Source organism: Cetorhinus maximus, chromosome 10 (genome assembly GCF_964194155.1).
Source record: "Cetorhinus maximus chromosome 10, sCetMax3.hap1.1, whole genome shotgun sequence".
NCBI classification, from domain to species: domain Eukaryota; kingdom Metazoa; phylum Chordata; class Chondrichthyes; order Lamniformes; family Cetorhinidae; genus Cetorhinus; species Cetorhinus maximus.
In genome coordinates, this window is record NC_135888.1 from 65,922,615 (window position 1) to 65,945,517 (window position 22,903).

Genomic DNA, 22,903 nt, shown 5'->3' on the forward strand with positions numbered 1-22,903 from the left:
CTTGTCCTCACCTGGCATCTGTACATGCACACTTTCCAACAGGGGTCAAGGGACAGCCATCAAAAGTGGGAACCTAGATTCATTTTCTTCCCTCCTTAGTCTGTGGATATTGGTTTTCAATTTAGTAGCCCCACTGCTATCGTGGCTGAAAATAGCCGAAGTAACGTAGATTACAGATTCAGCATGGGGCCCCTCTAGTCTATGTGGCTTGATACCACAAGTGACTGGTGCAATAACCCACTTAGCCAGTGCTCCATTGACCTCTGCTGGAAGTGCAAGGGCATGATCAGGCTCTACTGTAATGCTCCCTCAAGTCAATTGGTGAGTGCTTAGGCTCATAAATTTAGACAAACTACTAGCAGGCGGTCAGCATCTGTGAGTCCCAACATGAGGCAGTGTCTTCAAGAGAGGAGGGAAGAAAACGAAATAAAAATGCTTTGCAGAGAATGCTTTTTGTTTTGAAACTGTTACTACTGAGTAGGTGCTAATCACACCTATTAAAGTGCTTGAAATTATGTGCATTGAAAAATCTATACAATATCCTAAAATAAACTAGGGAAATTTTGCTACATTTCTATAGTTGGTGAGATCATGATTGGAATACTCTGTACAGTTTGGGTCTCCATACCTAAGATAGGATATAATTGCATTAGATTCCTGGGATGAAGGGGTTATTTTATGAGGAAAGGCTGGACAGACTGGGCCTGTATCCAATGGAGTTTAGAAGAATGAGATGTGATCCTGCGGGTTACTTGACAGGATGGATACTGAAAGGATGTTTCCCCCTTGTGGGAGAGACTAGAATTAGGGGACACAGTTTAAAAATTAGATGTCTCCCATTTAAGACTGAGATGAGGAAATTTATTTTCTTTCAGAGGGCTGTTAGTATGTGGAATTCTCTTCTCCAAAGAGCAGTGGAGGCAGAGTCATTGAATATTTTTAAGGCTGAGTTAAATAGATTCTTGATTGACAAGGGAATCAAAGGGTACAGGGGGTAGACAGGAAAGTAGAGCTGAGGTCATAAGCAGATCGGCCATGATCTTACCAAATGGTGGAGCGGGCTTGAAGGGCTGTATGGCCTACTCCTGCTCCTAATTCCTATGTTTGTATTAAATATACAAATCATTTAATTGTTTGTATCAAAAAGAAATGAGGGGTGGAATAAATGGTTTGACAATTATTGGACTTCATGCTTGTTTATTCTGGCACAAAGTTATCCTCAATGTAATTTGCAGTTTGAGCACAAGAGGGCCTCATATTCTCAGCTGATACTCTCTTGCAACCATCATCACCTCTCAAACAGTTTGAAGAGCAGAGTTTCTGTGGTGAAGCCAAATCAAGATCAGGAAAGAGGAAGAGGCTGGGTGGTGGGTGCATGTTTGAGAAGATAATGATGGTATCATATGTTATTTCTGAGGTTTGCTTTGCTTGAGGAAAAAGATTAATAATCTCAATTGATATCATACCTCAGAGAAGTGGAAAAGAATGGACTTTCTATTTTTTGTAAACAGCCTCTTCATGTTTTGGATATTGGCAGACAGTATGTTCAAAATCTAGTCTAACAACAGGTTACTTGCAGCCTTACTGAAGGAACCAGTAACATCCCAGTCCCAGCTGTGCAGTAACATGTGTGACATAATTTTTCTCCACAATCTTCACTTTTGATTTCTACTCTTCAGCACCTACCCATCACCCATGTAGTTTATCTCTTGCTAGTAACTTAAAGGGTGCTCATTATTCATACTGAATGTTGACAGGCTGTTTGGCGACAGGAGCTTCACAGCTGAGCATGATCCTACGCTTATCCAATATCCAGCCTTGCAGACTTCCAGCAGAGATCACTGGATAGTGATCAGGAGCCCTGACTGATTTTCCCTTTCCTAGCCTAGTGGTGCTGAGGCCAATTGTTCTGCCATCCCAGCTGGGATTCACAAACTCACCACAAACCAGGAATTGAACCAGAAAGTTCTCTCCACTCCTGATTTTCCATATTAAAACCCGAAGTGTTGATAAACTTTGTCATAGGCCACAGATTTTTTTTTAAAAAGCCAGTCTGAACCCCTGGATAGTACTGGTGAAGGGTCCAGAGATCTTGCCATTAGGTTGGTCTCATTATATGAGCATAAGAATTAGGAGCAGGAGTAGGCTACTTGGCCCTTCCAACCTGCTCCGCCATTCAATAAGATCATGGCTGATCTGATTGTAACCTCAACTACACATTCCTGCCTGGCCCCAATAACCTTGCACCCCCTTGCTTTTCAAGAATCTATCTACCTCTGCCTTAAAAATATTCAAAGATTCTGCTTCCACTGTCTTTTTAGGAAGAATTCCAAAGACTCACAACCCTCTGAGAGAAATAAATTCTCCTCATCTCTGTCCTAAATGGGCGACCCCTTATTTTTAAACAGTAGCCCCTAGTTCTAGATTCTCCCACAAGAGGAAACATCCTCTCCACATCGACCCTGTCAAGAACCCTCAGGATCTTACATGTTTAACCTTATCAAGATCAGTATCACTGATTGTTGGCAAACCATCCGGTATCTAAAAACTGGTTAATAAACTGGGCCAGAATGAAAAAGGTCAAAAACCTGTGGACATACTCTTGGAAGAGAACAAGTCATTAATCATTCTGAAACTTGGTACAACGAAAGGTATCCAGGTAACATGAAAAACAAATTAAGTCCAGAATGTTGCCTATGCTTTCAAGAAAAGGGTATAAGCAGAATTAGACTGCATGGAGCATGACGGCATAACTGAGAAATCTGACCACACTGTTGAGCAAACACAAATGTTCCAGTGATAACAACTGAATAGGATGGTTTGAAGATTGTTCTGTTGTTGCATCATCGAAAAATCCAGCAAAGTCATGTATTTCAGGAGTTTACTTAGTTTTGCCCTGAAGTGGAAGACATTGTTATCATCCCTTTGTGTCCTTGAATCTTTCCATAGGAACGAATGATTTTGGGCTCAGAGGTTCTTCATACACCCTAGTTTTCAACCGGGCAGGAGCGATTAGAGTCTGAATCAATGTATATATTGCAGGTTGCTTAAGCAAACCTGCTTTCTTTTTTGGCAAGATCACTTGTCTTAAAATAAATATTGAATATTAAATAAATATTAAGTATTAAATAAATACATCAGTTTGACCCTATTCAACAGTCTCTGATTTTTTCAACAGGATAAAAGCAAAATTCAGTAACAAGGTTAGCCCACAACCAAAGTATCAAGGAGGTCCCATATTCAATCATTTTCTTAATGCGGTGCCCTTTATCTTTATAAACATACAAAAATGGCAGGCCATTTGACTGGTCCATCAGCCCTGCCCCATACTCATGACACCTATACACTTCCCATGCTGCCTCCCTGTCAATCCCATATAATCTCCCAGATGAAGTAAAAGAAACCGAACATAAAAAAAGACCAAAAATGGGGAAAATTCCCCTCCAATGCCCGCTGGCAGTCAAAATCCATCCAGGCCATCACATTGACTATGCATTTGTTGAACCACTTACTATTTGTATATGTGATCTCCACCCCAACCTAGAATCGGCCCAGCTCCCTTTTGAAGGATTGTTGCCATGGTTATGTCCGAATAAACACTCATGATGATGTGGTAATAACCTGCTGCTGTTCTCATTTCCAGATCCTCCACATCTTCCATCAGAGATTAATAAAATCAAAAAATACATACCTTGGAGTCTAATTGCTTCAATATGCTTACTCCCATCATGGGGACATCCAGTGATTAGTGCTGCAGGAACAATCATTGTCATTGGGATCCTTCCATCAGCGTAAGATAATGCACATGCAGCAAATTAAATTTGTTGGGTATGGGCTGGATTCAAATGGTGCACTTTTGCTGAGGCTGAAGAGACCAATCTGTGAGACGCAGGTTCTGCCATAAGTGCCACATATGAAGTGGTTATCAAGTGTGCTTGTGGATTGTTGTTCTTTGTGTTGGTACCTGTTGCCAAGCTGCTGTAGTCACTGATCACCATGTTGGTACATACTGGCCAACAAGTGATGTCGATATTTTCTTCTGTCGTCAGCTAGTGTCTCCCAGATGTGGGAGTTTTTATTTAGGGCCTTCAAGTCACACTCGCAAGCACCCTGAAGCAGAGCTTTGGGCATCCTGCCGGTTGTCTGGTTCCCGCTACCTCACCATACAGAAAATCCTTGGGTCTTCCATCCTGTGAAAGTACCCAAACCTAGGGAAGTCGAGGGTTGCCAACCCCCCTGGAGTCTCCAGGAATTGAAGATCAATCTCCAGGACACTGTTGTGTGCAACCCTGGAAAAAAAATCATCAGGACATTAAAAAATATTGTTTCATGTAAATTTCCTTTGAACATTTCTCTTTAGCAGATACAAAAATATTGAAAATGGGAAAAGAAAGTCTATTTGGATGACAGTCAAGCATCATCCAATTGAGTAATAAGTCTTTTTGCTCTCCAATTAGCATAGGAATGCAGTACATCACAACGATGGATGTGTTGGCTGGAGCATGGTGGGCAAGTCATTTGATGAAACCGCCAGGAATAAATTTGATCGGAGTTGGCAACTCTAGCTAAGCAGCCTCAGCTTGATGACAGCCATTATACTTGGCAGATTTGCCTTTGAGAGGATTGTCATATTCATGATCTTTGCATTTCCACGGGATGCGCAGAATGTACTGCAAACAGTGAAGTTGAAAGCTGTTGAGCTCCTTTTCTTGAAAGCTGTAACCATGTTTCACAACCATACAGAAAGGTGCTGAGAACACAGGCCTCATAAACCATCAGCTTGTTCCTAAGGTCCAGCCTGATGTTATTCCATGTACGATTCATGAGTCAGACAAAAGTGGTGGGGCTTTCCCTATGCATGTATTGAGTTCTGCATCAAGAGACAGATTGTCTGTCACCTTGGACCCAAGGGAACAGAATTTGTTGACCACTTCCAGCAGGGTGTTATTTTGTTTGATTTGGGGCATAGATGTGACATCCTGTCTCATGCCCATGTTTTCTGGGAGCTTATAGTTGTTAAAAGGATTGGTGAAGTCATAACTAAGGCCAGGAGTTTTCTTATGGCAGGTGGGCTAGGCAGGAGAGGGCGGGGGCGGGCATGGAGCCGATCGGAACCAATAAAGGCCCACCTAGCGTAATACTCGGCCGGTAGTGCTCAGTGCTACCTGTGCGGGCAGAGGGAGGGTTGGGGCCAGCATGCGCGCGAAAGAGCACAGCAATCTCCCTGAGGCATGGAGCTGCCTCAGAGAGATTGCATGGATATTAAAATAACTAAAGAATTGATTTAAAAATTTATTTAAACATGTTCCCTCATGTGACTGTGTCACATAAGTGGGGACATGTTTTTATATTTATGAAAATTAATTTATTTCTTTAATAAAAACTTCAGGAAACTCCATCCCACTCGTGGATGAGGTTTCCTGAAAAATGTGAAGGCTGCTTGGGCTTTCCGCCTGCCCGTCAACCTTAAGGTTGGACGGGCAGCGTTCTCAACTAGCTCAATTGATTTCTTAATGGCTTTAATAGGCTATTTACATTTTGGCGGCGCACAGCCAACTCCAGCGCGTGCCTGCTGAACGAAATATCGCGATGACGTTGGGATGCATGCCCAACGTCATTGCGCATCATTTTATGTGTCGGCAAGTTGGCCCCGCACGCTGACCGGGAAATTCTGCCCTAAGACACAGAGCCTCTCCTCGCTGAGAGAGTTTATTGACTTTGTTCAGTGTCAACATTCCTCACATCCCTCCAGTGTCCCAGCTGTCCCCTATTTATAGGTGTTCAAACACCCATTACCTGTTTCCCTTTACAATGTAATTAACATTAACAAACCTTAACAATGTAATTGATAAGACATTGACCATAGTAAAGGGGGACAAGTTACAGGCCTAGGAGAGACACGCAATGGATCACCCAAAGAGCAGATGAGACTGAGGAACTTTGGTGGGCAGCCAATTTTCCCCAAAATCTTTTCGGAATACCCTGGAGACTAATTGCTTCAATGTACTTACTTCCATCAGGAGAACATCTAGTGTCTAGCTCTCCTAGAACATTAGCATATTGGTTATATTACTGGACAAGTAATCTAGGAAGCCTAGATGAATGACCTGGAGACATGAGTTCAATTCCCATCAATGCATCTGGGGAATTTAAATTCAGTTAACTAAATAAATCTGGAATAAAAGACTAGAATATATAATAGTGACCTTGTGCCCACAGGATTGTTGTCTTTTTAAAAATCTGGTTTATTAATGACACATAATTAATGTGTATAATGTTGGAAATTATTTTTAAATTGGACTTATAGTAGGGTCTGTATCTGTGCGTGGCTTAATTGGATTAAAGCCAGCTAGCCTGGGCGCTTTGATTTATAGTAGTTTGAGATGTTAATTGGATAATGAGGGGATGCTTGAAAATTTAAATGAAATAGTGAGTTACCTTCCAAGCAAGTGTCAAAATGATTTGGAAAAGCTATTGCAGTCACATAAACCTATTTGTGGGAATAAATTGGGAAAGACGGCTATACATGATGTCTCTGTACAGGTTTCATCTTCAATAAGGCAACATCCTTATAGATTAAATATGGCAAAGTTATCACAAGTACAAAAAGAAATTGACTTCAGGCTTCAAAATGATATCATTGAGTCTAGCTGCAGTAACTGGAGTTCACCTATTGTGCTGGTACCGAAACCAGATGGAACACTAAGTCTGTGTGTGGACTATCGAAAGGTGAATGTGGCGACAAAAGCGAATTCAGATCCTATACCATAGTTGGAAGATTGCATTGAGAAAGTGGGACAATCCAAATTTATCACCAAGATTGACTTGCTAAAAGGATATTGGCAGGTACCGTTGTCGGAGAGAGCAAAGGAGATATCAGCTTTTGTAACGCCAGGTGGACTATATCAGTTTAAAGTCATGTCATTTGGTATGAAGAATGCACCTGCGACATTTCAAAGACTGACAAACAAAGTAATTGCAGGTCTATGTAAATGTGCTGTTAATGTTGATGATCTGACAGTTTTCAGTCAGATGTAGGAGGAGCATTTACAGCATCTGGAAGAATTATTTTTTGATGAAGCTAATTTGGTGATTAACTTGGCTAAAAGTGAATTTGTAAACGCGCAAGTTACACATCTAGGCCATACCATTGGAAATGGTAAGGTGGCTTTGAGAGATGTGAAAGTCAAGGCTATCGTAGATTTCCCTGTGCCTACAACAAAACAAGTTTCGAGATTTCTGGGCATGAGTGGGTTTTACTGGAAACTTGTACTAAATTTTAGCAGTGTGATTGCTCCACTGTCTGAACTATTAAAAAAGAACAAGAAGTTTCAATGGTGACCCACTGGAGTGTCAGAAGTCATTTGATAGTTTGAAAACTGCATTAACTCTGACACCAGTTTTAGCAGTACCCACTTATGCCAAGCAATTTAAGTTGGTCGTTGACACAAACGATAAGCATTGGGGCCGTATTGTTACAAGAAGATGACACTGGAATTGAAAAACCTACAGAGTATTTTTGATAGAAACTGAATGTATAACAGATAAGATATTCAATGATTGAAAAAGAGACCTTGGGTTTGGTGTTAGCATAGCAGCATTTTGAAATTTATGTTGCAAACAATTCAACAGAAACAATTGTTTATACAGACATAATCCTTTGAAGTTTTTGGACAAATTTAGAGTCAAAAGTGCAAGACTTTTCAGGCAGAGTCCATTATTACAACCATTTAATCTACGGATTATACATGTTGCTGGTGTAGAATATCTTTTCACAGATGCGTTATCAAGAGTTTGAAGCTTAAAGGAAATTTGGACATCTTTTGAAAAAACCTGGATACTGAACTGGAGTGATTCCTGTTGATACCAAGGACTTGTATATATAAGTTATGTTAATGCATGCAAATGGTAATGTAATAGGGTAATAAGTATAGGAAATAGTGTGAGATGGGTTATTAAAAAATGAAGCTGTCTTTTAAAATTATGACAGTTCATTTTTCGATAGGGAGGGGGATGTCATGAAGAGATATTAATGTGTATAATGTTATTGGAAATTATTTTTAAATTGGACTTGTAGTAGAGTCTGTGTCTGTATGTGGCTTAATTGTATTAAAGCCAGCTAGTCTGGGTGATTTTAATGTGTAGTAGTTTGAGATGTTAATTGGATGAACATAAGGCTGGAAGGTAAAGAGTACATTTGCATTGGTGAAATAAATCATTCAAAAGGGAGTAAAATCTTGCACCTAGCTAGGAGACACCAAGCACTGTGTTTATATTACTAATAACATTGGTACTGTGAAAGGGTTTTATTGTTAGGAGAGATGAAATTCAAAGACCTAGTGACACAATGAGAATTTACATTCAAAGTGAAGGTTAGGTATAAACAGAATGGAGTTCTGTATGTGCAGGTCAGAGGCATGTAAGATCTAAGCAGCCTGTAAACCCTACAACTGTGCCTGTAAAGGAACAAAATTGCAAGGGACTTCATTTTGAATTTGTAAGGTCAACTGTGCTTTGCCTGGTGTTTGTTTAAAGTCTTTGGGTTATTGTTGCCTTGGTGAAGATTTACCTGGGAGTGATTAATTTGGGAATTTGTTTAAAAGTTATCATGGTAGTAATTTGTAGACATGTGTATGTGCTTATTTCTTGTTAAATTAATAAATGTTTAACTTAGTTTATATTAAAAAAACCTCTTGAGGCTTGGTGGTTTCATTTCTGAATTCAGAGCTGCATCTCAAACATACCAATTGAAAATATAGGTTACAGGTGTTCAAGTTTCCCTGGGATTTAAACAACTCAGCCTGTCATAAAACTACTGTCCCCTTTAGGGAAGAAAACCTGTTGTCCTCACCTGGCCTGGTCAAATGTGCCTCTAGACCCACAGCCACAGTCTCCTCAGTCTCATCTGCTCCTTCCATGACAACGTGCACTGTACTGCACAGTTTGATGGCACCACTTCTGACAGTTTCAGGGTGAAGAATGGAGTGAAACAGGGTTGTGTCCTAGCCCCCGCACTGTTTGGTATTTTCTTCTACATCTTTTTGCCCTTTGCCTTCCCTGCAGATATAGAAGGGGTTTACTTGCATACTAGGGAAAAGGACAAGTTCTGCAATCTGTCCAGACTCACGTGGTTGACTTTTAACTGTCCTCTGAAATGGCCTTGCAAACTACACAGCTGTAACAGCCCTCTATGAAAATGTCTAATAAAAATAAAGCCACCCTGCATCGGAAAGAGCAAAGGCACACCCAGCCCTGTCATCACTGCAAAGTCCCCCTCACTAACATCTCGGGTCTTGTCCCACAGACTAGTACAGCAATAGTTTGACATAGTCATACTCACGGAATCATACCTTACAGCCAATGTCCCACACACCACCATCACCATCCCTGGGTATGTCCTGTTCCACTGGCAGGACAGACCCACCAGAGGTGGCGGCACAGTGGCAAACAGTTGGGAGGGTGTGGCCTGGGACTCCTCAACATTGACTCTGAACACCATTGCAACATGTCAAAAATGACCAAAGAAACCTCATTCCAATTACCATCTACTGTCCTCTCTCAGCTGATGTCCTCTATGTGTCCATGTTGGACACCACTTGTGTAAAGCACAGAATGTACTTTGGGAGACTTCAATGCCCATCACCGAGGGATTTGGTAGCAGCGTTATTGACCAAACTGGCTGAGTCATAAAGGACATATTGCTAGGTAGTGAGAGAATCCATACAAGGTAAAGATCTACTTGACCTCATCCTCACCAATCTACCTGGCGCAGATGCATCTGCCCATGACACTATATGTAAGAGTGGCCATCGCACAGTCCTGGTGGAGATCAAGTCCCATCTTCACACCAAGGATACCCTCTATGGTGTTCTGCAGCACTATCACTGTGTTGAAATAGGATAAATTCAGAACAGATTCAGCAGCTCAAAACTGGATTCCATGAGGTGCTGTGGGCCATCATCAGCAGCAGAATTGTATTCAATCACAATCTGCAACCACTTAGCCTGGCATATCCCCCACTCTACTATTACCAGGAAACCAACCCTGGTTCACTGAGGAGTGTAGGAGTGCATGTCAGGAGCAGCGCCAGGCATATCTAAAAATGAAGTCGCAATTGGTGAAGCTACATTACAGGACTACATGCACGCTGAACAGCAAAAGCCACAGCTATGGACAGGGTAAAGCAATCCCACAATCAGTGGTTCAGATCAAAGACCTGCAGTTCTGCCACATCCAGTTGTGAATGGTGGTGTACAATTAAACAACGAGTGGGAGGAGGAGACCCAATGAACATTTCCAGCCTCAATGATGGCAGAGCCCAGCATGTGAGTGTAAAAGATAAGGCTGACTTGTATGCAACCATCTTCAACCAGAAATCTCAAGTAGGTGATGCATTTGACCTTCTTCTGAGGTCCCCAGCCTCACGGATGCCAATCTTCAGCCAATTAGATTCACTCCAGGTGGTATCAAGAAATGACTGGAAGCACTGGATACAGCAAAGGCTATGGCCCTCCAAAATATCCTGGCTGTAGTGCTGAAGACTTGTGCTGCAGAAGTAGCTGGCCCAAATGGACAAAACAGCTGAATTCTAGAGGTGAGGTGAGAGCAGGATGTGTTTGCTGCTGCGATCCCATCAGCATGTTGGGAATGTTAGAGTGAAACTGCTGCCTTTCATAAGGCCTGGGAACAGACTGCTAAGCATTGGTGGCGATTATTTAACCCATAAATTATACGTTCCACATTGACTACTCAATCACATTAAACAAGAGTGAGGGAAACTGAGTAGGAACACTGGAAACTCTGTGCAGGATTCAGGCACTTTAATGTATCAGGTACAGTGATACGTTTATTCAAAATTGCCTTGGATCTCCTCCCATGGCTCTTTGTGTGTTTATCCAGTGCATATCTGAATCAGGAAAGTTCCCCAGCTCAATTCCAGAACTTATCTCAGCAAAGGCAGTGGAACAGTCATGGCTGCAGTTCTCATTAGCTCTGGTCACCTCAGCTTTTCTAATCCTGCTCATTATCCAGTGGTCCAAGATGGAATTGTGTGTTAGTGGACACTGCGTTGAGGACAAGGTTGGGCTCTGCTTTAAGGACTCCCAAGGTCAGGGACTGAAGACTCATGATTGAATTGTGGCCACATGGACTCTCACTGCCTCTTGAATTGCATCCCAGTCAGGAATCGATGCTTCAACAAGGAGGGAAATAGAAGTCAACAGAAAATTAAACCACTGTTAAACACATGATGCAAGAGTCTGATCTGCTAATATTTGAACAAACAACACAACTTGTATTTACGTAGTACCTTTGTCACAGTCAGATGTCCCAAGGTGCTCTGGGGTATAATAACAGGAAAAAATGATACCAAGTCAAAGAGGTGACATAGCACAAATGACTAAAAACTTGATCAAAAAGGTTGGTTGTTAAGAAGGTCTTGGAGGTGAAGAGGTCAAGGGAAGATATTCCAATGTATAGGACCTAGAGGGCTGAAGGCTCAACTGCCAATGGTGGGGCAAAAGAAGTGGAGGATGCACAGGAGGTCAGAAATTGAGGAGCACAGAGTTCTGGGAAGGTTGTAGAACTGCAGAAGGTTACAGGGAGGGGAAATCAATTAAATTATCAGCCTCACATTTGACTAGCTGTGTGTTTGCTGAGTCCATTACAGATTCCCCCATTGGTCAGTTGCACACAAATGTTTATTGTATGTTCCATTAAAATGCCAAGCACATTTACCACCAGCTGCCCACAGCAGCCACAAGGGGCAACCTTTGAAGGCTGCTTTCCCAGAAATAGTTCAAGCCATTCAGTGTTCACTGTTCAGCTGCTTAGATATTAACACTCCACTTTACTACTCTGGCTGATTTATCAAAATGTCATCTTTTGGCTTTCTGAGCATTTGCACTATGCATCACGCCCATGCTGTGTCAAGTCAAGGTCATCCTTCATAGTTGGGATGCTGGATCGGGGCAATTTCTAGGACAAAGATCCCTACTTCTGCTCCTAGACAGTCCACATCCAAAGAAGCCAAGTTGTAGTTGTACTCTGAGTACAATTGCTAACCTCACAGCTGATGTTGATGTAATTCAGATTCTGGGGGCTTCAGAGCCCAAGACATTAAAAGTTATTGTTACCCAGTGCTGTGAACTTTTACTCCATTGGTATCAGGTACATCATTTGAGCTCTTGGACTTAAGTTCAATATAGTCCTAGAGTATCGTAAGCATTAATGGATCAACTGACTCAGCATGTCTCAGGCTCAAACCAGGCTCTCTCTGATCTGCATGAATTAGTGTCTCACTCACTGGATTCTTTAAACACTGGGCATTCAGGGGATCGATCTGGAGAACTCTTTTCTGGCAGCCACTTCCACTTGTACTTCAATTTGCTGAGGTTTTGCAACAGCTTTACAAAAAAAGAAATCATGCTGCAAATAGCTTCATGGAACTTGGTATAATCATAGAGTCATTAGGAGGCTATTTGTCCCATCAAGTCCATGCTGGCTCTCTGTAGAGCGATCCAGTCAGTCCTGTTCCCCTGCCCTATTCCTGTAGACCTGCATGTTTATTTCCCTCAAGTGCCTATCCAATTTCCTTTGGGAATCAGTCATCGTCTCCACAGTCACCAACCTCGTGGGCATCGAGTTCCAGGTCATTACTATTTGCTGTGTAAAAAGGTTCTTCTTCAAATCCCCTCTGCATTTCTTGCCCAAAACCTAAATGTGTGTCCCCCTGTTCTTGTACCATCAACTAATAGGAATAGTTTTTCTTTGTCGAGCTTATCTAAACCTATCATCATGTTGTATATCTCTATCAAATCTCCCCTCAATCTCCTTTGTTCCACGGAGAATAACCTGAGCTTCTCCAACCTAACCTTGTAGCTAAGATCCCTCATCCCTGGCACAATTCTGGTAAATCTGCTCTGTGTCCTCTGAATGACCCTTTCATCTTTCCTGAAGTGTGGCGACCAGAACTGGATGCATTACTCTAAGTGTGGCCTAACCAGTGAGACTAATATAATTATTTACCTGCACACTCACTGGCATTACCTGCAAGACTTTGTTTCCATTTAAGATGCAGATACCTTTTAATTTAATTGTGCGAGTCTTATATGGCTGTGAGGAAGGCAACACAAGCCCCTAGCTAGAGGCCTATTCACTCTTCATGAAAGAACGATAGGCAGTCACAGTCCCTTATAGAGGCTTCCTCTAAACTAACATCTTCCTTTCCCCTCCCCCAAATTAAATGTTCATGGTTTGTAATCAGTTGCCTTTTTTTACTTATGATTTCAGTTCCTCTTCCCTCGATCCCAGTACAGGTAAATTCAGACATTGGCCATCAGAGCCACCAAAGGTGGCAGGTGTTGCAACAGGTAACAGCCATTTATACCTTAATCTCTAAGAAGTAGGACTTCTACAGAAAGATCTTCCTAAACCCGCCAAGTAGCAGAACACATTAATCTGTCCTCCAAATGCCTCTCTCCTCCCATAACATTTCAGTGAGGGATAATGCTTTTATATGTCTCATTTTACAACGACAACAAATTGCACTTCTCTATTTCCTATAACATATAGTGAAATGTCCCAAGGTGTTTCATAAGAGTGTAGTCTGTCGAAAGAAATCAACAACAATCCAAAGAAGGAGACATTAGGACAGGTGGTCAAAAGAGGAGAGTTGGGTAGAGAGGTGGCAAGGTTTAGAAAGGGTCATTCAGAGATTATGCTAGGCAACTGAAAATATGGCTACCAATGTAAAGGGACTGGGGAATGTTCAAGAGACCATAGAGGAATGCAGAGTTCTGAGGCAGTTGAAGGAGATTACAAAGATAGAGAAGGTCAATGTTTTACTGTCTCTTTAATCTGCACCTCACCCAAACACCTCCCCCCACCACCCTTTGTTGGACCTTCTTGGCAATTTTTGCCCAAGTCGATTTCTCCTGCAAGTCAATCCTGTAACTTTCCCTCATCTGTTAGTTTTAATGAATTGTTATGTACATTGCCAGTGAAAGCATTTATGAATTCATTAAAAATAGAAGGGAAATATAGAGAGCTCTTACTGCCCATCCCTTTTCAAAGGGTATGCAAAAATATTATCCATTTGTGTAAAAGCAGCAACGCTTCTTGTGTGTTTACATTGTGAGTCAGGTTTCTGGCTAGCACCAGTTGGCTCGAACAATTGTCAGCATTGTTCCAATTTTGTGTAAGGGCGTGTGAATAATGTTTAAGCACCTGACAGGGAAACTAATAGGCCCTCTGTGTCAACCCAATTGAGTGCGTCGCACACAGCAAGTCCTTCCCATGCAAATAAAATAACATTCAGAGAACCACATTCCTGGATCAAACCTAATGCTTATTTTAAAAGGACTGAAAACTGTAGCTTCCTCAATGGTTCAGTTGTTAAAGGTACTGAGCAGTTGAATTGTACAGAGCAGCTGCTGAGTAAGCTGATTCTTGGTGTGGAGAGGGGAAAATCAGCAAGGCTTCTTACTCCTTATCACCAATAGTGACCCCTACTGGAAAGTGTGTATATGTGCATGTTAGATTAAGATAATCCACAGTTAAATGAGCCATTGACACTCATTATCTTGGCTCGCACATAAAGAAGTTATTCCAGTGAAAAGAGACTCAGGGCATCAGTTATTTTACTGGAATGGGAAGGAGTAGCCCTGTGTGATGCGATAGATTGAATTGACTCCCAGGGACTATTAGTTTTCCATTACACATGGCGAAAAACAGTTCCAACCACCTTCACAGCCTGCCTGGCAGAGTTCTTGCTGGTCTGGTATATTTTTGGCACTTCATCTCTGACACTGACTTTCCCTCTCCTGCTGTCATTGCTGTATCACGGAGCCCTTGATTAGACTGTGCTGGTGTAAGCCACAAAACACAGAGTGGATCAATCCACAAGATCAAATGTCAGCCACAACATATGGAGTGGATATAGTAGTAGGAGTCGTGAGCTGCTGAAGAGCAGGTCTTCTGCTCATTTCTCCACACCTCACAGTCTTGTACTTTCCTCTTTAGTTGCTCACAGGAGTTGCCCATTATCAATTTCAAGTTGTCTAACATCATCGTTCTCTTTCTCCATCTTCATCTACATTCCTTTAATCTTCCTTCACTCGCCTCCTTCAGCAAGTTCTCATGCCTTAGAATATGGCCAGTCCAACCTTGTTTCCCTTTCTTGATGATATTTATGAACAATCTTTCCTCCTCCCCGATCCTGGGAACATCTTCACTGCTTTTATGTTCTCTCCAACTGACCCACTCCATTAAAACTTATTATCTAGGCTAGTTAGGATACACTTCTATATACAAATGATTATAGATGTTTGGAGCTCTCTTCTGCAAACAACAGCTGAGGTTGGGTCAATTGCCAATTTAAAATCAGATTTGATAGATTTTTCTTAACCAAAGGGCTTAAGAAAAGGGCGGGTTTATAATGTTAGGTCACATATCAGCCATGATCTCCTTGAATGGCAGAACAGGCTTGAGGGCTCAGTATCTCACTCTGTACCTGTGTTCCTATGTTTATTGTACAATGGATGCTTCTATCTAAAATAGTATTCCACAACACTTTCCCAATGGGAATTTTTGTTTATTCTTTCAAGGAACGTGAGTCGGATTGGCAGGGCCAGCATTTGTCATGCTTATCTAATTGCTCTTGAGAAGTGGTGGTGAGCCACCTTCTTGAAGTGCTGCAGTCCATGTGGTGTAGGTACACCCACAGTGCTGTTAGGAAGGGACTTCCAGGTTTTTGACCTAGTGACAGTGAAGCAAAATATTTCACAATCAGGATGGCATGTGGCTTGGAGAGGAAATTGCAGGTGGTGGTGTTCCTATGGGGGTTTGGAAGGTGCTGTCGAAGGAGGCTTGGTGAGTTGCTGAAATGAATCTTGTATAAGATACACACTGTAGGCACTGTGTGCCAGTGTTGGAGGGACTGAACATAAGAACATATAGCAGCAGGAGTAGGCAATTTGGCTCCTCAACTCTGCTCCACCATTTAATTAGATCATGGCTGATGTGATTGTGGCCTTAATTCCATTTTCCTGCTGGCTCCCCAAAACCCTTGATTCCATTGTAGATCAAAAATATGTTTAACTCAGCCTTGAATACATTCAGTGACCCAGCCTCCACTGTTTCCTGGGGTAGAGAATTCCAAAGATTAACAACCCTCTGAGAGAAAAAAAGTCCTTCTTATTTTTATCTTAAATGGGGACCCCTAGTTCTAGATTCCCCCACGATGAGAATAAGACTCTCAGCATCTGTGCACCTCAGCATAGTGAATGCTCAGGGTGGTGGATGGAGTGCCGATCAAGCGGGTTGCTTTGTCTTGGATGGTGCCGAGCTTCTTGAGTGTTGTTGGAGCTGCACACATCCAAGTGGAGAGTATTCCATCATATTCCTGACTTGTGCCTTGTAGATGGTTGACAAGCTTCCGAGAATCAGGAGCTAATCCCAACTGCGAGCTTTCTGTGAGTTTTAAAATAAATAAGGTTATTTATTATCACACATTTGCCCGGGATGTTTAAATTGCGACATCTCACTTACTTAAACTCATACACACTATCACACACTCAAAGATTAGATACAGATGAAATTAAAACAATACAATCACAATTTATGATTGTCTGTCTCTTTTGTGGCCTGTGCTTCTTAGATGAGTTGATGCTTTAGTTGAAGTGAATGTCTTGTAAAGTGAAGGATTCTCAGTAAGTTGTGAGGTTTCTGGTAGTCAAATTTCCAGGAGATTAGTTCTCAGGTGAACTAGTGAACTCAACTCAGAACAGGTTGTGCGAGAGTTCTTCTCCTATTTACAAGGCATCGCTGTTTATTACCTTGGTTGCTTGGATGACTAACAGCTGGTTGGATGGCTTTCTGATGTAACTCTGCTGAACAGCTTCCTGCTGTTATTTTAAAAGCAGACGACAAAATGGCTTCCTCACCATGTGACTTGTACAAGTTCAAAGTCCTTTATCCGAAAAGGAATGGTGTTCTTATTACACATCTTGTGTTGTCCTTTGACACTTTGAAATTCACCCAGTCTAGTTTGGATGAGGGTTCATCACAATACAATGGAAGGTCAATGGAATCCATTACATTCGTCTAAACACATTGAGTTTTGATGTTTCTTTTGTCCATGGTGAAACAGAAAGACAGGCGGCTGAAATTCTATAGTTCTTTTGTTGATGGTCCATCCTTAAACAAAGGGATGTGTGAATTCCCTGGACGGCTGTGACTGTCCATATTTAATTAGGTATTGACTTGAGACTCAGGACTTGAGACTCAGAGCTCAAAATGCCAAAGGTCACATGATTTATAGCAGCCATTTTAATAGCTTGTTTATATTCAAACTTTTAAAGCATTGATTGAAAATTCATAACATACTGGAACATGACAACATGGACTGCTTCAGTATTTGAGGACTTGTGAATGGTCCTGAACATTGTGCAATCATCAGCTAATATCCTCACTTCTGATCTTATGACAGAGGGAAGGTCATTGGTGAAGCAGCTTGAGATGGTTCGGTCTACTGCGAGGAACTCCTGCAGCGACGTCTTGAGCCTGAGATGATTGGTCTCCAACAACCACAACCATCATCCTGTGTGCTAGCTATGATTCCAACCAGTGCAGAGCTTTCCCCCTGATTCCCTTTGAATTTTGTTCAAGCTCCTTAATGCCACACTTGGTCATATGCTGCCTTGATGTCAAGGGCACTCACTCTTACTTCACTTTTGGAATTAAACTCTTTTGTCCATGTTTAGAGAAAGGCTATAATGAGGACTGGAGCCGAGTGAACTCAAACCGAGCATCAGTGAGCAGGTTATTGCTGAGTAAGAGCTGTGTGATACCATTGCCGATGATACTTTCCATCACTTTGATGATCAAGAGTAGTCTGATGGGGCAGTAATTGGCCAAATTGGATTTGTTCTGTTCGTTATGGACAGAACATACCTGGTCAATTTTCAACATTGCCAGAAAGATGCCAGTGTTGTAACTGTACTGGGGCATAGCTAGCTAGAGCACAAGTCTTCAGTACTACTGCTGGCATGTTGTCAGAGCTTTAGCCTTTGTGTTATCTAGTGCCTTCAATCGTTTCTTGATATCACGTGTAATGAATTGAATTGGCTGAAGACTGACATCTTTGAAGCTGGGGACCTTGGGAAGCCAAGATGTATCATCCACTCAGCACTTCTGGCTGAAAATGTTTGCAAATGCCTTAGCCTTGTCTTATGCACTGATGTGCTGAGCTCCTCCATCATTGAGAATGGGGATGTTTGTGGAGCCACCTTCTCTTGTTAGTTGTTTAATTGTCCACCACCATTCACGACTGGGTGTGACAGGACTGCGGAGCTTTAATCTGATCGATTGGTTCTGGGATTGTTCAGCTCTGTCCATCGCATGTCATTTCCACTGGTTAGTATACATGTAGCTCTATGTTTTAGTTTCACCAGTTGACACCTCATTTTTAGGTATGCCTGCTGCTGCTCCTGGCATGCCCTCCTATTCTCCTCATTGAACCAGGGATGATCCCACGGCTTGATGCTAATGATGAAATGAGGGATATGCCATGGATTATGAGGTTACAGATTGTGGTTGAATATATTTCTAATGCTGCTGATGGCCCACAGTGCTTCATGGATGCTCAGTTGTGAGCTGCTGGATCTGTTCTGAATCTATCCCATTTAGCACAGTGGTAGTGCCACACAACATGATGGATGATGTCCTCAGTGTGAAGATGGGGTTTTGTCTCCGCAAGGTCTACCCAGGTCTACTGATTCTGTTATGGGCAGATGCATCTGCGGCAAGATCAAGTTGATTTTTCTCTTGTGTTGATGCTCTCACCATCTGTCACAGAATATGTCATTCAGGATTCAGCCAGCTCAGTCACTATTGGTGCTACCGAGCTCTTCTTGGTGGTGGATTGAAGTCCCCCACCCAGCGTGCATTCTGTATGCTTTCTAGTCTCAGTGGTTCTTCCAAGTGGTGTTCAACATGGAGGAATACTGATTCATCAGCTGAGTGGTGAGGTAGGAGGTGGTAATCAGCAGGAGGTTTCTTTGCCCATGTTTGACCTGATGCCAATAAACTTCATGGGGTCCGGAGTCAATGTTGTGCACTTCCAGGGCAACTCCCTCCAAAGTTGCCCTGGAAGTGCTCAACATTGACACCAGATCCCATGAAGTATACCACTGTGTTGCCAGCTCTGTGGGTCTGTACTTCCAGTGGTACAGGACATGCCCAGGGATGGTGATGTGGTATCTGTGACATTGGCTGTAAGATATTATTCGGTGAGCATGATTATGTCAGGCTATTGCTTGACTAGTCTGTGGGATAGCTCTCCCAATTTTGGCACAGACCCCAGATATTAGTGAGGAGGACTTTCAGGATCACTAGGAAGGTGTGCCGTTGCCATTTCTGGTGCCTAGGTTGATACCGGGTGCTCTGTCCAGTTTTATTTCTTTTCAACTTTTCTGTAGAGGTTGGGTACAACTGAGTGACTTGTTAGACCATTTCAGAGGGCAGTTAAGGGTCAAACAAATTGCTATGAGTCTAGAGTCACATATAGGCCAGACCAGATGTGGATGGCAGATTTCCTTCCCCAAAAGGACATTAGTGAACTTCGTGAGTTTTTATGACAATCCAGTAGTCTCCTGGTCACCGTCACTGAGGCTCAGTTTTAATTAATTAATTGCTGCGGTGGAATTTGAACTCATTTTCCCAGAACATTAGCCTTGGCCTAATCTGATAACATTACCACTACACCACTGCCCCTCACAAATAGGGACTTGGGTAGGAAATTTCTGAGACTGTACAATGTAAAGATTTTTTGAACGAGCAGGAAAAATGAAAGGTGCCCCACTTAAACTATTTAAGGCTTCTGATGGTAAATCCAGTTGTGCTACACTTACTTTGTGGCCTAGGACTATAAGACCTTGGGAGTGAGGAGAGGAGGGAAGCGTAGAAGGAAATCGAGAAATGAACATGAAGAAAATAAAGAAACATGGATTAGCAAAAACAAGGGACAGAAAGAGAAAGTAGCAGTAAGAAAGTGGAAGAAACAAAGTGAATGGAAGGAAATAACGTTAAAGTGCCTTTCACCTTCTTAGGACATTAGAAGTGCTTCACTCGATAGTTGCGTTTGAAGTATGGTCACAGTGACAAAGGCAAATTATGGCAGCCAGTTAACACAGATGAAAAGATGAAATAAATGGCCAGACAAATAAATAAAACATGAGATTTTAAGAAATCTTGTGTGAACAGAATAATGACAAAGGAGATTAGAAACAGCTTTTTTTCCTGCTGCCTTTGCACAAGTGCTCATACAGAGAAAAGTACAGGGAAAATAGAGAAATATATACAGGGAAAAGGCATATAGCTTTTCAGGGCCTGTGACATGGTTCAGAAACACCTGACTGTGTTCTAGGAGTACCTGTTCAATCAACAACAACTTGCATTGATATAACAACTTTAACATTGGAAAAGGTGTTTCACAAAGCGGGATAGGACAAAAATGGAAAGGAGCCAAATTAGGAGTGTGACCAATAATCTGGCCAAAGGGCTAGGTTTTAAAGAGGGTCTTAAAGGAAGAGTTGGATGTGAAGAGGCTGCGAGGTTTACGGAGGTAATTCCAGAGCATGGGGCATAAGCGGTGAAAACGCAAAGGGAGAGGATATACATGTGCGGGGCAGAGTGGTGGGGGGTGTGTGGTGAGAGGGGAGCTGGTGGAGGTGGGGGGTGGTGCAAATTGTAGGGCTGGAGGAGGTCACCGAGATATGAAAAGGTGAGACCATGAATGGATTTATACACAATGAGAATTGTAAATTTGAGGGACTGGGAGTCAATATAGGTCATAGAACATATGAACAAGGAGCAGGAGTAGGCCATTCAGCCCCTCAAGCCTGCTCCACCGTTTAATAAGATCATGGCTGATCTGATAGTAACCTGAAATCTGTGTCCCACCTAACCCCGATAATCTATCACCCCTTTGCTTACCGAGAATCTATCCACCTCTGCTTTAAAAATATTCAAAGACTCTGCTTCCACCACCTTTTCATTATGTCACAGATGGAAGCCATTTAGCCAATTGAATCTCAGCAAGGACAATGTTGATAAGTATGGGGAGTTGTTGGAAAGTGGAGGATGGGAGGTTGGTCAAGCGAACATAGAAGTACTCAAACCTGGAGGTGTCAAAGTAATGGATGAGGGTTTCAACATCAGATGAACTGACGAGGGACATATATGGACAATGCTACTGAAGCAAAAGTAGATTGATCTTTGTGATGGAGAGGATATGGGTACATTAGCTAAATATTGTATCCAAATTGTCCTTGCCAGTATCCTGGGTGGGGAAAAACAAATAAAGTCTGAACCTGGAGTTTAGGGATTCTGAAATTTATGATTTGAGCCTGAATTCTAATTTAGTTGTGTTCAATATAATCCCTCACCTCCAAAATTTGAATCATCTGTGTCCAAAGGTAGCAAGTATCCCTCTCTTCTGGCTCTCTTTATTTGACTGCTAGAAAGAGAGCATGGGGCATGAAATGGAAGCCAGTTTCAATCCTGCAGACAGGTTCAAGATGAAGAATTTGCCACTCCCAGGCTTGCCAGCTCACTGCACGACACATTGATTAATCAACTGCTCCTGTCCTGGTGGGAACCTCATCAAGCCATGTTCCCTTAGATCTTTAATCATTATCTAACCCAGATTTACTACTCTGAGCACCTTTCAGCCCTGGAAATAGTAGAGGTGCAACTATCAGCCTGAGTACTCCTAGGCTAAGTCAAAGGATGGCTTCTGGTTGAGAATTGTCATGAAAAGATATTAATGTATATAGTGTTATTGGAAATTATTGTTAAATTGGAATTGTAGTAGGGTCTGTGTCTATGTGTGTGTCTATGGGCTGAATTTCAAAAAGATGTTAAGTGTAAATTTGCATTTGTTGAATAAACTATTCAAAGAAATGGGTAAAATCTTGCACCTAGCTGGGAGAAACCAAGCGCTGTGTTTATATTACTAATAAAATTAGTGGAATGCAAGGATTATTGTTAGAAGTAAAATTTAAGAAATATTAATACAATGGAAAATTTACATTCAAATTCACATTCAATAGGTATAAACAGAAAGGAGTTTGTCAGAGGCATTTAAGATCTAACCAGCCTGTAAGCCTACATCTGGGTCTGCAAAGGAACTAAATTGAAAGGAACCTCATTTTGAATCCATACGGCCAAATGTGCTTTGCCTGGTGTCTGTTTAAAGTCTATGGGTTATTGTTGCCTAGGTGAAGATTTACCTGTGAGTGATTAATTTGGGGATTTGTTTAAACGTTATTATTGTAGTAATTTGTAGACATGTGTATGTGTTTAATTAGTTGTTAAATTAATAAATGTTTAATTTAGTTTTATACAAAAAAACCTCTTGAGGCTTGGTGGTTTTTTTTGGTGAATTCAGAGCTGCATCTCAAGCATACCAATTGAAAATGTAGGTTATGACAGTTATTCAAGTCTCCCCCTGTGATTTAAACAACACAGCCTTTATCCAACTGCTGTGTCATAACAGGAATCAGTGACTCCCTGATGAAACTGGGCAGAGGCATGGGTGTCAGACAATGCTATTTGGTTGAGACATACTGTCTGCACTCCAGTGCCATTGTTGAATAACTTCATTAGTAGTGGTCATATAAAATGAATGACCACTTGGGCAAAGGTCTGTCAGTGTCTATAGAACGGTCTCCATCAGGTGATGGAGAAGGGGAGAAAACTGAAAACAAAACAAATTAAATCTAAGCTTTCTTTCAGCCTTTCACCATCAGCCATAAAAGTTGTTGTATGTGAGGATTCTGTGTAGTTCTAGTTGGACCAGGGTGTAGAAGGTTAATGCTTCCATTTTCACAGTGTCCAGTTG

The 22,903-nt window shown here is 41.9% G+C and overlaps 1 long non-coding RNA gene across 1 annotated transcript in view; it reads right to left on the bottom strand.

Moving 5' to 3' along the window:
* Positions 1–10,803: 10,803 nt before the first annotated feature.
* Positions 10,804–22,903, bottom strand: part of LOC144685745 (uncharacterized) — a 65,557-nt gene continuing 53,457 nt past the window's right edge. Inside the window, exon 2 of the long non-coding RNA XR_013577773.1 lies at positions 10,804–16,470. This is a non-coding gene — a long non-coding RNA (uncharacterized LOC144685745). The remainder of the gene's footprint in view (positions 16,471–22,903) is intronic.